Here is a 15,426-nt window from a genome sequence, read left to right as displayed (position 1 = left end):
GCACATGAACTTTTGAATGATTATTGTGCTAGTTTAATACAGGCTAAATAAAAGTCTGTCTGGTTTCCCACTTTGAAATTGCAACCTTTAAAAATGTTTATATACTGTGCAATTTACCTGTACAATATTTCTGGTTGTTCCTTTGAAAGTAATATACTCCTATTTTTTATTATAATTTGTCATTTTTATTTAAATCTTTAAGATTTAATTTTTTTAATCTTTAAAATTTTTCTGAAACATGTATTTTTAATTTCAAATATTAATTTTGGTTTTGTGTAAATTAGGCCACATCAATCAATTATGCTGACGGTCTGTTCCAGAGCTGCTTTAAATTGTCTTATCGCCTTTCTAGATTCTTTAGAATACCAACCCAGACTGTGCATCCAGAATTCCACACAACTTTACCCCAGGTCATTTAAAATGCAAGTTCTCAGTCACAAAGTTTCCAACGCTGGGTGGGTCCTATCAGGTCTGACATTTGCAACAGGGCTGGCTAGTACCCAAAGCATATGTAGGATCACCTCCAGGCAATGGTCCAGCATAGACACCAAATAGCTAAAAATGTTATGGCTTGAAACCGTTTTATTTATAGACTTGCCAATCTTGTCTTCGGTCTGCCTAAAATTGCAGAGTTGGCCTAAAGAAGAAAAAATAGCTCCAACTATTTTCTATGATAACAATTGAAAAAGACAAGCAATTGCTAAACTTAAAACATGTTCAAAATAAATACCATAGCATAAACAAATACTGTTGGCGAAATCTGGGTCTAGACCTTTATATCTTTGTTTTAGAGACCGTGGGGCTCTTCATTCTTGAATAAGTATATTGCAAAAAATATAAACAATAAGATGGGCAGCACACAAAGTTTTGCCTTTGTCAGAAACAGGTATCACAACCAAAGTCAAGTTGTACGAGGGCAGCCAGCCTATGCCGTTTGTTTTAATCATTGTATGTACTCCTCCAGTGCGGTGGAAAAAAACCACCAGATAAAATTTAATAGCAGTTATGGGGAGGGGGGTGCAATAGTCGGGTGTTTTGGAATCAACCTCAGCTGTACAGATGTGTTCAAGTCAAATTTGACAAAACCCCACAATATGTTAATGCTTTCCCATTTACACAACATTCCTAAATATTGTTTTTAGAAATACTTAACTTATAAATGTGTTTCAGAAGTCATCATGGCTAACTGCAAGGATTTCTGAACAATATCTGAGTGAGTCCCTCCTCAGGACATGTTGATTTTCCAATGCAAAATGACCAGTTTATAAACCTTTAACTTGACAGTGTTAAAATCTAGCTTACAAATCATAATGAAAATTAGCATACACAGTACAAATATGGTAAGAATTACAAAGCTGCCCAGACCCCCAATAAAATAAGTGAACAAGTGGAATTTCATAATTCTGGAGTTTCCAGAGAACAGCATCTAAAAAAAGGTCAGCTACAATTTTTTTTTAAGATATGATATGCGAATGTGAACATGTTTGGCTGCAAAAGTGGAAATACACTTTAAGTAACATGCGTGAAACTGAAGACACTTCCTTGGTAGGGCAGACAGCATTTTCCCATTAGGATGCTTTTGTTTCACCTATGCCTACAGGCTGGTGGACAAAGCCCCTATCAGGGGATATGGCAAATACAGTCATGACCAAAACTTTTGGCACCCCTGCATTTCTGTCAGATAATGCACCACTTTGCCCAAAAAATTGTTGCCATTACAAAAGCTTTTGGCATTCTCAGGTTTATTATTTTTTTTGTTTGTATTGGCAAAGAAAGTGGAGGAAAAAAATCTGACACATTTCAAAACCCCAAAAATTAACTGGACAAAATTATTTGAAAACTTTCAATTTAATATTTGATAGCACACCCCTTGGGCGCTTCTACAGTAGTTTTATAAATGTTTTATTTAATCATCTACATTATGAGAGGCATATCTTTTGTTTTTCCATGAATATATATGCACACCTTGCATTCATGTTCATCTGAGTAGTGGTTTGAGTCACTGCTTTGATGCACTATGCTGCATTTTGATGACAACGCACACACAAAAAAAATCAAAACTCACTATAGGCAGCTAAAAACACCTAGTGCATGTCGGTTCTAGGAAAATCAGATATTAATAGAAAGTGACAGATATTCCAATCAGCACAGATGAACAATGGTGAGCATACCCCACTCTATTAGATTCAGCTAATTAAGAGGGAAAGTCATGGTGTAAAGGATTAATAAATTGTTGAGTGAAGGAGAAAGAGTTGTAAGAAAACCATTCATTCATGGGAATACCAGCTTTTTTGCATGCACCAGAATGGTATAGTTTAAAGGGGAGGAGGCAATGACTTTGTATTTTTATTTTTCATTTACAAAAAAGAAAACCACTTCTAATTAGTCTGATCTGCTATAATTCTTGATAGAACAAGTAATAATTCTTTACTATTTATTACATAAGAAATGTGTTTTCACTTGTTAAGCACTGTACAATTTATTGCATGGCCAACATGACCAATGGCAGCCTTTTAAAATAATTCTGTGTATTTTATGATTACTGGCTATTTACCTATCTTCTTGATACCAGATGCTTTTCAGTTCCTGCTCTACTATCTATAAGTTCACCACATGGAAACCATATGGGGGAAAATAACAGAAACTATTCCAGAGACGCAGTTGTCAATTTGCCACGCACAGGACCTCTGGCATTTCAGCAGTGAATTTACATAGCTGAATTAAATGACCCACAAAACATTATGTTGCTAATCAATGCTGTAGGGAAAGTGACAGCAGACATATTTTTAACCCCGAAACATTAATGAATGTACATGACTAAATTAGTCTGTGCCACTCCATCTTCATAAACTGCTGATTCAATATATCACACCGCAGAAACAGCTGAGTAATTACAGAATGCTGCTTCAAGCCGTATCACCCTCATTTGCATATTAACAAGCATTTGTCACAATAATTTCTGTCGCGGTCTACAAAATGCTAAACATGATTAATTCCACAAGCGATCTAGGGTAAATTACGAACAACCCAGTAAAATTATTTTGGTTGTTAAAGTTTTAAGTTGGAAGGCACTGAAAGCAGCAAATAAATGCAAGTTTTGTTACAAACTTTATGTACATAATTATCCATAGCAAACAAATTATTTCTATCTGAATCCAATTAGTAATCTATCCTTATGTTCATCTATAAGGTGTCATGATAATTCTTTTGCTCATAGCACTAAATTATGAATCTGCTTAACCAGAATTACTAACCAATTACACAAGTACATTTTTTGTGCTAATTATTAAAATTCTGAAGCTAGGAGAGTAGGGGCCTACCACATCAGTGAAAAGTAGGAATCCACAGTGCACTGTAAAAGTTGAAAAAAAAAGGTTTAATTCATATGATCTGTACATAATAGACATAGTCACCCGAACTCCCCCTCTAATTAATTTTGCTTGATAGTGAGTTTAATAATAGAGTGAGGGTTGCAGGATGGGAGGATACATTTAACATAGTTTAGCTCCTATCACCCGCGATCAACAGATGTACTCCAAGAGAAGCTATAATCAACCACCCAGTGGATACAATTTATCAAAATATAATGATTATATTGTATCCTCTTGGAGTTTGATTACAGCCTCTTTTAGAGTACAAGTGTTGATTGCCAGTATTTTGCATTAAGCTATGTTAAGTGTATTCCCCCTATTCTGCAGCCCGACTGTACAATTAAACTCACTATCGATTGAAATGCATTCGAGGGTGGAGGTTCAGATTAATCTCTCTGTACACTGAACAGATGAATTAAACCTTTACTGTGGCTTGTACAGTGGAGTACAGCTTTCCTCTTCAGGTGAACTTATGGCTCCATTGTCAGGGCAGGAGCTGAGGAACGGGCAGGCAGGCCTAACAATGTAACGCACTGGCTGACGACAACCACCACCCACAGACCGAAGTCCCTCAGGGCGCGGAGTCTAAGTCCCAGGCTGCCCTTCACCAGGGCCCCTGATGGTGGGGATGGACTTGACGCAGCCAGGAACCAGGTCGCGGCCCCCGAGACACCTCAGCTGCGGTAATGGCCGCCGCCAATGGCGTGTAGCTGGTGGAAGAGACAAAAGAGTAGTCAGACAAGCCGGGGTCAACAACAACAGGACAAAACAGTACAGGACAGCAGACGAGAATCACAGGTCACGAGCCGGGTTCAGCAACAGAGGGTCAGATCAAAGGAGAATACAAAGAATAGTCAAGTCACAAGCCGAATCAGATACCAGGAGAGTCACGAGAGTCAGAACAGAGTAACAGCAACACAAAGACACAAGACACAAGTGCAAAGAGCATGTGCGGGCCACAGGCTTATATGTCATCAGCCACACCCCTCTGGGGGATGGACCACAGAAACCTGAAGGCATAAAAGGATTCCCATCATGCACAGCAGAATCCAAGATGGACGCCAGCACATGGAGTAACATAACCTCAGGGAAAAGGTAGGACCTTGACATCCATGCTGTGGAGGAGCAACAGAGCTACCTTTGGACATATAAAACTGAATTTCAGATATCACTTTTTAAACAGTTAAAGCAACAGTGTTTTCTTTTAGGATACAAGTATACATAAATGAATAAAAGCTAACCTTTGTGAGTACCCCGTCTTAAGTGGTTCTAAACCTCAGACATGAAATATAACCAAAGCATATTCCTCTCTAGTGTCTCAATTATGAAAATACACATCCCACAATCCCTGGGTCTCATATTGGACAAGGCAGAGGGTAACACAAAGAAGATGGTGAAGCATGCATTGGATGCTGTGTGACCCAGAACAGTAAGTTGTCCTGTCCCCTTGGTGCATAAGGACAGGCTAGCCTCATCAATACATGGGCACAAGGGAATTAATCATTCATGACACTACAATCTGCAGCCACAATATATGAACCCATCACTACAAGCAGTGGTGTATTTTGGTTTTGTGCTGACCTAGGCAACACAAAAATTGGGTGCTGCCCACGGAGAGCCTGACATTGATCAACAACACCCCTGCCCACCCCCCTGTGAGAGCCTTCCACTAATACCCCCCCCCCCCCGGCGAGAGAGAGAAAGACACTGACTTTCACAGCTCTGGACATTACGGAGCGAGAGTTGGGCTCTCCATGCACCAACAAGCAGTCCACAACCTCTCTCAGATCTCACCTGGTCCCCATGCCACATGTGTCCCTTCTTCCATCCCTTGTGGTAAATACACCCCTGATTACAAGTTAAGGCAAACAACACATAATCACACTAATACTAATTAAAACAACAAAACATTGAAAAGTGTACAATGACTATAAATGTTTGCTTTTGGGTTTATATACACTGTAAAGTAGATATAAACCCTTAATGAATGTCCTGTAGCTGACAAAATGTTGCTTATCTTAGAGAATTTAAGGGTGGTGGATGGGAGAAAGGTTTTTACATCTTAAAACTGATGTCCTGCTGCCTGACCCTTTCCTCATGAATTACAGTAATAAAAAGCTGTGTGTGTTTTTTTTTCACAGGGTATAATTGCTGATTGTTGCAGGCTGCAATTGTTTTTCACAATCTGTTTACAGCCTGTCTCTGCCGCCTGCACTACAGTAATATCATGCTTCTTGTAAAAATGTAAATTACGAAAATATGTAAACCTATATACACTATTTAAAAAAAAAAAATAGTAGTGGCAAATGGAAAAATTGCTGAACTTGACCAGCATTTGGCTCTCAGCTCTATCACATGTCAGGTTTCTGCCTTTTCTATCTTATATCAGAGATCATTGGCCTTCCATTTCTTGATTAATATCCTATCGGGTTCTATCTGTTCTTCAGAATTGGCCTTTTGAACCCATTAGAGACATTCATCCCTCTTGTATCCATCACCTCTATGAGGTAAGTGTCTAAGCTGGCAGCCTTATCTTGCAAGGAACACTTTCCATTTTTGCACATGGAAAGGGTTTCCTGAAGACTTCCTCCTTGCCATTCAGTTTACATTGCTGTCCTTGCCTGTGTTTTCTTGAATACCGCAAGGACAACATTATAAGAAAATATATTTAGAATGTAATTAATTGCCCTTCCTCAGCCTGTAATCACACTCACCCCATTTGCTGTTGCCTGCCTTTACTCATGTGTTGTGAAAGGGTCGTAAGCCTAGTAGCTATTTTACCCCTGCAGCAAAGCCTCCAGTACCCTGACTGTAACAAAACAATAAAAAGATGTAGACTGCTTCATTTTCTACTCCTGAACGTCAGCATCCCAACCCACCTTCTCATTTACGTATTCCAATGTAGTCAGTAATCATGTGGTTCAGGAATTTCTTGTGAGTGATGCTTGAAAATTCATTCAGGGATCAGAGGCATGCTGGTCATCAGAGTCTTATCACCATCAGGAAATGTTGCAAAAAGATTAATACACAGGCATCTCCTCAATAGTGGTCCTTTTCTTTGATTACCTGAACAACTTCTGGGATTTGGGATGAACCATCCTCCTTGAAGTTTATCCCATTTCCACCTCTTCCTTTTTGCTAGCATTCAAACCTCCTCCTCATGCCACCAATCCAACACTCCTCATCATAGTCATCACTACAAACCTCCTCTTCTTTACCAGCACCCCAAACCTCCTCACTAGGCAGAACTAGAACTTTTGCAGAATGCTGTCATACAGATGGAGCACAGGAATTCACAGGTACAGGAGTCAAAGCTGTAGTCAAAGAAAGCTTGTTAGTCAGCAACAACCAGGAAGAGGAGGAACCAATTTGTACAGCAGGGTCAGAAGCCAGGCTAGGGATGATATCAAATGAGCATAAGAAGTACAAAATAGCAGGCAGAGGATAGAGTCGGAGCACAAGCCAAGGTCAGCAGAAGAAGTCCACAATCAGGTAGACCCAGGAGGCAAACTAGGTCAAAGCACAAGATTATCAAGATGTAGGTCTGTTGCAGATCACCAAAGCTGACAGCCTCTCAAAAATTCCTTATAGTTCTGTTATGCTTTAAAAGAGTGCCAAAAGGGAGCATTTGATTTGCATGCTAATTCATATTAATGCGCATGCATGGATACATATGCAGCCCGGATTCTATGTACTGTTTTGCAAACTGCTCAAATAGATCTTCAAACAGGGCCATGCACTTGATCTTCCTGACACTAGCTGGAGCACAGAAAACAAAAAAACCTGATAGGTGTTCTAATCCATCTTCACTCCATCCAAAACTTACCTTTAGTTATACCATAAAATTGCAGATAAAAGCACAGAAAAAGCAATCTACCGTATTTAATGATTTCTTGCAACTTGCTGGAAATGTTTGGCTAGTCAATTCCTTAGCACAACCCCTCCCTCTTGCTATGCCATTTTCTTTGTAAGTATCTAATTAGTGTCTGTGTTTGCCAAACATTTCTGCCCCTCCCTTCATCTCCCTACATAAGATTTAATATAGCAGACAGGCGAGAAGCGATGGGGAATACTACAGAGTTTCACTTAAAGTGTCACTAAACCCAGGACCCTGCATTCACTATATCTGGTCTCCCACAGTACACAGAACATTGATGTGCAATTATTTTAGTAAATATAAACAGCTAAATACCATTTCTCATCAGCAGTTAGAGCAGTTTTGTAACTTCTATCAGTGTCCAGCCTAGCACTGATTAAAGCTTGTAGGAGGAATTTTATTTCTGCTCTAGGAGGATGCAGGACCCCAACCTCTGTCTGGACAGTGCTGATTGGCCCTGTGCTGATAACATGCACTCTCCCGACACAGATCTCGCTCCTGTCATTGCGGATGTGCTAGTTTTTATCTCCCTGCAATGCAGAGAATAAAAACCAACACATCCCCTAGTAAAACAGTACACAGCGCACAAATATCATACCTGCTAACACACAATTAACCCTTCGATCCTCCCAGATATCAACCCTTCCTGCTCAGTGTCATTAGTACAGTAACAGTGCTTCTTTTAGCACTGATCACTGTATTAGTGTCACTGAAGATGTCAGTGTAATTTAGTCAGTTCCCAACCAGTGTCAGTTTAGGGTCAGAATGCCCACCGTAGTATCACAGTCTCACTATAAGTCACTGATCACCACCATTACTTGTATTAAAAGAAAAACAATATTCCAGTATCTATACAATTGTTTGTAGACACTATAATTTTCACACAAACCAATTAATATACACTTATTGGGATTTTTTTTTTAACAATGACATGTAGCAGAATACATTTTGGCTTAAATTTATGAAGACATTTAATTTTTTCTGCTGGATATGTTTTATAGCAAAAAGTAAAAAATATTGTATTTTTTCGTTTAGAAAGAAAAAATTAAAAACCCAGTGGTGTTGAAATACTACTAAAAGAAATCTCTATTTGTATGAAGAAAATAATATAACATGTTGACATGTGACATGTTTGCACAGTGTTGCCAGACTGCACTATTGTCAGTTAAAGTAACGCAGTGCCATATAGCAAAAAAAAGGCCTGGTTATGGAGGGGGGCTAAATCTTCTGAAGGACAAGTGGTTAAATGTTTCCCATGTATGAAAGGCACACCTTTTTTGTGACAATACTTTGCCTATTATCCTGGAAATTGGCCAGAATGTAAGATTTTACCCGCAGTTTTCAATGATTGTGTTTTGTGAACTTTGCACAGGATTTCTCTCCAATTTGAGGGAGTTCCTCTTTGACAGTTGGCAAAGAAATAATTGATACCATTGGAAGATTTCCACTCTATTCCTTCCATGGGACAACTCAAAATTTTCCCTAATTTTCAGGTGACATTGGTGATCAGGACAGTTAGAAAGAGGGAATCTCCCTAATGGGCACACAGGCAACAATAAAAATCTAACAGTGTTTCTTACAGTACCTCTCGCCCCACTATATCCAAATCTAAAATAAAATTTGCCTTAGTTATACTTTAAAGGTGAACTCCAGGCCAGGGACGGACTGACCATTTGGAAACTCGGGCACTACCCGGGGGCCGGGGTCAGTAGGAGGCCCCATGAGATGCCCCTGGTACCTTTTTATAGGCTTTTTTGAGTTTGGGCAAGGACACAGGTGCCCCATGATCCCCTATTGCCCGGGGGCCCCATGAGTTTTCAGTCCGCCCCTGCTCCAGGCAAACGTATTTAATTGGATACCATAAGATCTTTGTTAGGTTTGTCCCCTTGGTGACTTCCATTATCGAATCATGTGCAAACAAATATGCAGTATTTACCTTGCACATCATTATGTATTCTTTGCAAAGTGAAATTTAAGCCCTAGGGCAAATTCTCTTGCAAAGTGCAACTTCCCTTACAAAGTGAACAGTGTATTTGCCTTTAATAAATCAACTCCATTAGCACAATGTTCATGATCGGTTAAGATCTAATTTGTTATTTTGATTTTATTTTAGCTCAAACTATGTTCAGTCTAAATTTTGAGTCCAACCCACATGTCCCTAGGTCTGCTGTTGTTTATCCTGTTAGTGGAGTATGCAAGAGAACATTTATTTTAAAGTATTTGTATTCTGAGTGGGTCAATACTAGATGATTCCTCTGTGTAAATTGTTTATTCTCAAAAACAAATATAATATTGAAGACATTGACAAACGGTTAAGTTATTGCAGCAATGCTGAATACAATGTTACCAGCTTTAGTTTTTGTTTCTGCAAGTTTCCCACATATCTGTGCCAAGCACCCATAAATGATCATTTCTTTCATAAAGGCAGAACACATTTTCTACCAACAAATCACTGTTCAACAGGTAAAAAGTTTTGGGCATAAAATTAGCTAATCTTACATAATTTTGGGGTGCTGAAAACAAAAATGACCCTAAAAAATGTTGATTGGCTCTAGTTTCCATGATATATTCACCCATCTAATGACGTAAGCCATTCAAAATTATGATGCAACTTCAGCTGCATATTGCGCAATTGATACTGGTGACCAATAGAAAATTGCATGTATACTGAGATGATGCAACATTAGCCTTTAATTGCATCACTTCACTGCATAAAAGCTGCAGTATCTGTAGCTGATTGTAGTTCGACAGCGTCTTTACATTTCGTTTTATGCTTATATAGGCTACTCAGTAATGCCTCGAACTTGTGTGAATAAAGCAGATAATTTCTGCTATATCTGCGGTGAAATAACTTTTATCTCACAAAAAAGGAGGATAACAGGAATGATTAAGAAAGCCTACAACTTGTATTTTGGCTGCAAGATAGGAGACCAGGACAAGAGCTGGGCACCACATATATGCTGCAATTCTTGTGGGACGGCACTGGAGCAATGGTTGAATGGAAAAAAGGCATCTATGCCTTTCGCTGTGCCAATGATTTGGAGAGAGCCAACAGATCATGTTAGTAATTGTTACTTTTGTATGGTGCCTCCAATTGTAAAAGGGCTAAATAAGAAGAAAAAGTTATCTGTGCACTATCCAAATATTCCATCGGCAATACGTCCAGTTCCTCATGGAGAGGGGCTACCAATTCCTAAAGCACCAGAATCCTTCGTGGTTGAGTCAAGTGAGGAAGAACCTGAAGCGTGTAGTCACGTGCAGTTGTAAGAGATAGCCCTTTCCTCGAATACAAGAGAAAAGCCAAGAGAAGCAAAACCGACACAAACTGAAGACAAAACTAGTGAGAATCCTAAGTATTAAAATGATTCAACTTAGCTTATGGCTATAATTTTTCTTGGTAATCCTATGCAATATATTATGCCATTTAGGCTTTGTTATGTAGTCAATATCACTTGCTTTATATTTGTGGAAAGACATCTATCTATATAATTATTGTGCATTATGTAGTCATTACGCCTATAGTAGAAAACTTTCCGTTTACAGAAAAACTAGAGCCAATTGACCAATTTCATTGTTATATTTGAACTCAGAATGTGAAATTCATTAAGAAATGGATCCTTTTGTTTCCAAAACTGGCAAAAAATAAAAATTTGTTGAACAGTGTTATTATTATTTCATGATTTATACAGAAAGAAAATGCTCTACAAGAGCACTTTGCAGTCTAGTATCAATTATTGCAAAGAAATGTTGACCTGATTAGCTGTGTTGAAGTTCTCTCTGTCTGACCTAACGCCAAAATTAGGAACAATACTGTATACTATTTTAATGCAAATATAGTGTTATCAATTTATATTTTTAAGGGAGCCTGTTTTTTGAGTTATTATTGAAGTGTATAACTGACATGGGTAGCACACCACATGCTTACTCTTCCATATTTTGTTGTTGTGCTAGCTTGTAGCCACCAAGAAATAAAAATCAATTTGCAGTCACTCTGTTTTCCTATGTAACAACTGTTGAAATGGCGGGGCTGATTTGTAATGGAGTTGGGAATCCTTATGCAATAAATTGATTGATATTTTCACTTTAAATATTCAAGCATGTGCAAATGAAAGAAGTAAACAGGAATTAGCTTTTTATGGAATTGGATAATTAAGTGAATATTCAATATATTGAATGACGTTTCTCTGGTGAATCATTTACATAGTAGCAACCACACTGATGGTGCATTCTTTCAATGGGGTTGATTACTATAGGCAGATTGGCTGTTTATTTTGCAGGGGAAGCTGTACTTTCTTTTTGCTTTTTCTGTATTTATCAGGTTGACAACCACTTCCATAAGCTCTTCCCCAACTGAGCTGTGTCTTCTCCAATTGATCCTTGTGTTAAATGCTTTCCATCAAAATATATTAGCACCTTCATTTTGGTATGTTTCAGATTTGTCTATATAAGGACAAGCTGAGAGAGATGCAGCTACACTATAGAGTACATTGGTTTGCTTTTAAGTGGGCCTCACCTGTTTCATAGAAGAAAAGAAATCCAAGACACTTCCCTCATGATCATGCATTTCATTGAGATATTTATTTTATATACATGCACTGTGCATGATCTATATCTAACAGAGTTAAAGTTCCTTTCCATTTTTTTGCCCACACAGGGGGTCCTTATGTTTTCAGATCATTGTCTATCGACCAAGAATTTCTGAAACATGTTAAAAGCAGCAAACTAAAACAAGAAAAGAAGATTCTAAGGTGATTAATATAATTGAGAAGATGTAAATATAATATATACAGTATTTATTTCCTGGACCTCCCCATATCAGCCTACTATGGGTAAGCTTCTTCCTCTCTGACCCCTCCAGGACAACCTCTTTCCTAGCCCATAGGAGCAGGTGTCTCCCCTCGCTCAGCATTCTTTTTTTGTCCTCGCTCCGGACACCTTTAAAAAAAATCATCTTTTTCTCTCCTGTGGCATTCCCAGGTTCAGCCTCTCCTGGGTAAGAAGACCTCTCATTTTGGCTATAAACATCCCTGTGCAGTGGGTTCCCTTGGTGTGGGATTTTTTTATACATGCAGTATAAATGACTGCATGTTGATTATGCCAACCTACAGAAGTTATTTCCGTGGGGCAATATAAATAACTGCTGGGAAGGCTGAGTGACATACCTGTGCATAGGTTGGCTGGTGCCTGTAGTTCCACACCTTAGGGATGACTGGCACTTGTAGTCCCATATCTCAGCATGTCTGTGGGCTGACTGGCACTTGTAGTCCCATTTCTCAGCACATCTGTGGGCTGGCTGACACCTGTAGCCCCATATTTCATCACATCTGGGGTCTGCCTGGGGCTGGTATTCCCCACATCATGGCAGCAGTATTTGTTCCAGCTACAGAGCAGGCTAGGGGGTACAGGTTCATAGGTGGCAGGCGCTGAACACTCCTGGATTTCTACGGAGCTGCCGGGATGCTCTTTGACACAGGAAGCTGCTGCCTTATTGGGAGGCTCTCTCTCTGTCTCCCATGCTGCAGCTCTGTGTCTGCTGCAGAGGCTGCTGTGTCTCTGTGAGCTCCTCCTGTTTACCTCATCACTCTCCTGTTTACCTTATGCACCAGCCTGGGTCCTTCTGCTGCTCTGCTCTCTGTAGGTTGCCTCAGCTGTTTGCCTGTTTACCTTGGCTGCATGCACATGTATTATAACTCCGAGATACGGGTTAGGTTATATTAGGGTTGCCACCTCATCCCTTTAAAACCAAACATATATTAATTACACAGTTTGTGAGGCTAATTTAATGCAATAAGGCACTAGGTGAGTTTAATTACCACCTTAATCAACCACAGAACCTGTGTAATTAATATGTGTTTTGTTTTAAAGGGGTGAGGTGGAAACCCTAGGTTACGTCTCCCCTTAGGCTGTTACTAAAGCTTCAGCTTCAAGCACTGAAGATCTAATGGAGAGGTATTTTTCATTTGTATTGTTTATTTATTTTTCTCTTTTTTTCCTGCTTTCTGGAATTATCATTTTAATTTTATTTATTTTTTAAAAGAGTAGTGTCTGCGTACCTTTTTAGGCACAAAGAAGACTCCAGTGCAGAATAAAGCGTCTGTCAAACGCTCAGCCAAAAGCACTGTTTCCTGTTGTCCAGGAAAAGTTGCTTCACCAGAAAAGTCTAAGGTGAATTAAACATCCACCAAGTGGTCATTCTAGGGCACCGTCACCAGTGGCCCATTGCATTCATACGAAAATGGGAAAAGGAAAATTACTTCAGCAAATGATTTCCTAGAAGAGTAAATGCTCTGGTCTTCTACTTCTTCCAGAGCCTCTTCTCCAGCCCACCCTGAAGTGGGGGCTTGTTGGGGCTGATCAGCTGAGGCATTGCCAGGCAAATTGGTGTGCACATCCTATCTTACGTAGGGGGCACGTGACAAAGCTGCAGATGCACAGCAAGTAAAATTGTACATTAGAGATGCAGTAAAAGAACAGGGTGCATCAAAGAAAACATCTTGCAGGCAGCATCATCCTCAGTACTCTTCGTAGGATTCAGATCCCACAGGAAGATGAAAAACCTGAATTTTCTCATGTGGACACTGAACTGGAGTCTTATTCCTTTGATGTTCTCTGGTGCCTTCCCTGGTGGAGCCAATGAAGGAAGCTATAAGGTGGCAGGAAGAGAGTTCTCACCCAAAAGACAGTGAAAGTCCTACTGTCAGGACTCTGTCCACAGCAGAGGTACACGGAGACCTGGAATTCCATCCAGTACCTTGCATAGCTGCAGAAATGCACACTGATGAATATTATTATTATTATACAGGACTTATAAAGCGTCGACAGTTTGCTCAGTGCTTTACATTATGGAGTACAGTACAGTAACAATACAGTTCAATACAAGAGGGATTAGAGGGCCCTGCTCCTTGGAGTTTACAATCTAGGAGGGAGGGGATAGTGGTACAATAGGTAATTAGCTGTGGGGGATGGAGTGGTAGGAGGAGTAGGGGATTCCAGCATTAGCTGGGGTCAGGGTAGGCTTCCCTGAAGAGATGGGTTTTCAGAGTGCGCCTAAAAGTGAGCAGCGTAGGCTATAGCCTGATAGCTTGGGGTAGGGAGTTCCAGAGGATGGGTGAAGCCCTTGAGAAATCCTAGAGACGAGCATGGGAGGAGGAGACAAGGGAGCTAGAGAGTAGGAGGTCTTGCAAGGAGCGGAGAGTACATTTTGGGTGGTAACATCTATGCGCATTGCGCACAGATGCAAGCTGGAACATGCATTCGCACTGGCACACGGTTACGCACACATTAGCACAGTTTGGCACCAGACAGCCTTTATAAGGAAGCCCATTACTCTGGCAAATTGCTGGTTGATTTCTGGATCCCCAGTACCTATGTCCCTTGTTCCCTTGCTTTTGTTATCTGCTGTTACTGACTCTGCTTGTTCCTGGACCTGTCTTCCCTGCCTGTCTCCTGATCTAAACTTGGCTTGGCTAATGGATATTCTCACTTACTCTCCTGTGTATGACCCCGGCTTGGCTAATGGATATTCTCACTTGCTCTCTTGTGTATGACCCCAGCTTGGCTGACAAATATTCTCACTTGCTCTTCTGTGTTTGATCCCAGCTATCCATATGACTAATCCCCACCTAGCATCTGACCCTGGCTCTGAACCGACTACTCTGCTGTCCTCTGCTACTCTGAAGGCCTGCTATCTCTCATGGGTGTCACCTGTCTGCAGACACCATTCCATGGCTTAAGCCATTTTTCCTGTACTATGACAAGAATGGGTAGATGAGTATTCCTCTTTATTTGTGGTAGCCAAGTCCTCAGGCGCCTTCAGACCAGTTCTAGACCTAAAATATCTGAATTCTTTAAGAAAGGCTCCTCCTTTCAAGATGGATTCCTTGGAGACCATCATTTCAATAGTAAAAGTCAGAGAATGGATGGCCTCAGTGGATTTGGCAAGTGCCTATCTGCATGTCCCCATAGATCGGGCTCATTATCGCTTTCTCAGGTTTGCCATACAAGGGGCACTTTTTCAATTTGTTCTTTGCCATTCAGGCTTTGTACCACTCTCAGAACCTTCACAAAAGTGTTGTCAGCCATCATAGCTGTTCTGAGACTCGAGGGTCTTCAGATTTGTCATTACCTTGATGACATCTCTCTGTTTTTTGCCCCGTCAAGGAGTCTTCTGATGGATCA

The sequence above is a fragment of the Staurois parvus genome, unplaced genomic scaffold, assembly GCF_062004578.1.
Source record: "Staurois parvus isolate SC_StPar_1 unplaced genomic scaffold, SC_StPar_1.0 ptg000015l, whole genome shotgun sequence".
In the NCBI taxonomy this organism is placed as follows: Eukaryota; Metazoa; Chordata; class Amphibia; order Anura; family Ranidae; genus Staurois; species Staurois parvus.
The sequence above is the reverse complement of the archived record's forward strand: the minus strand, read 5'-3'. Positions refer to the sequence as shown.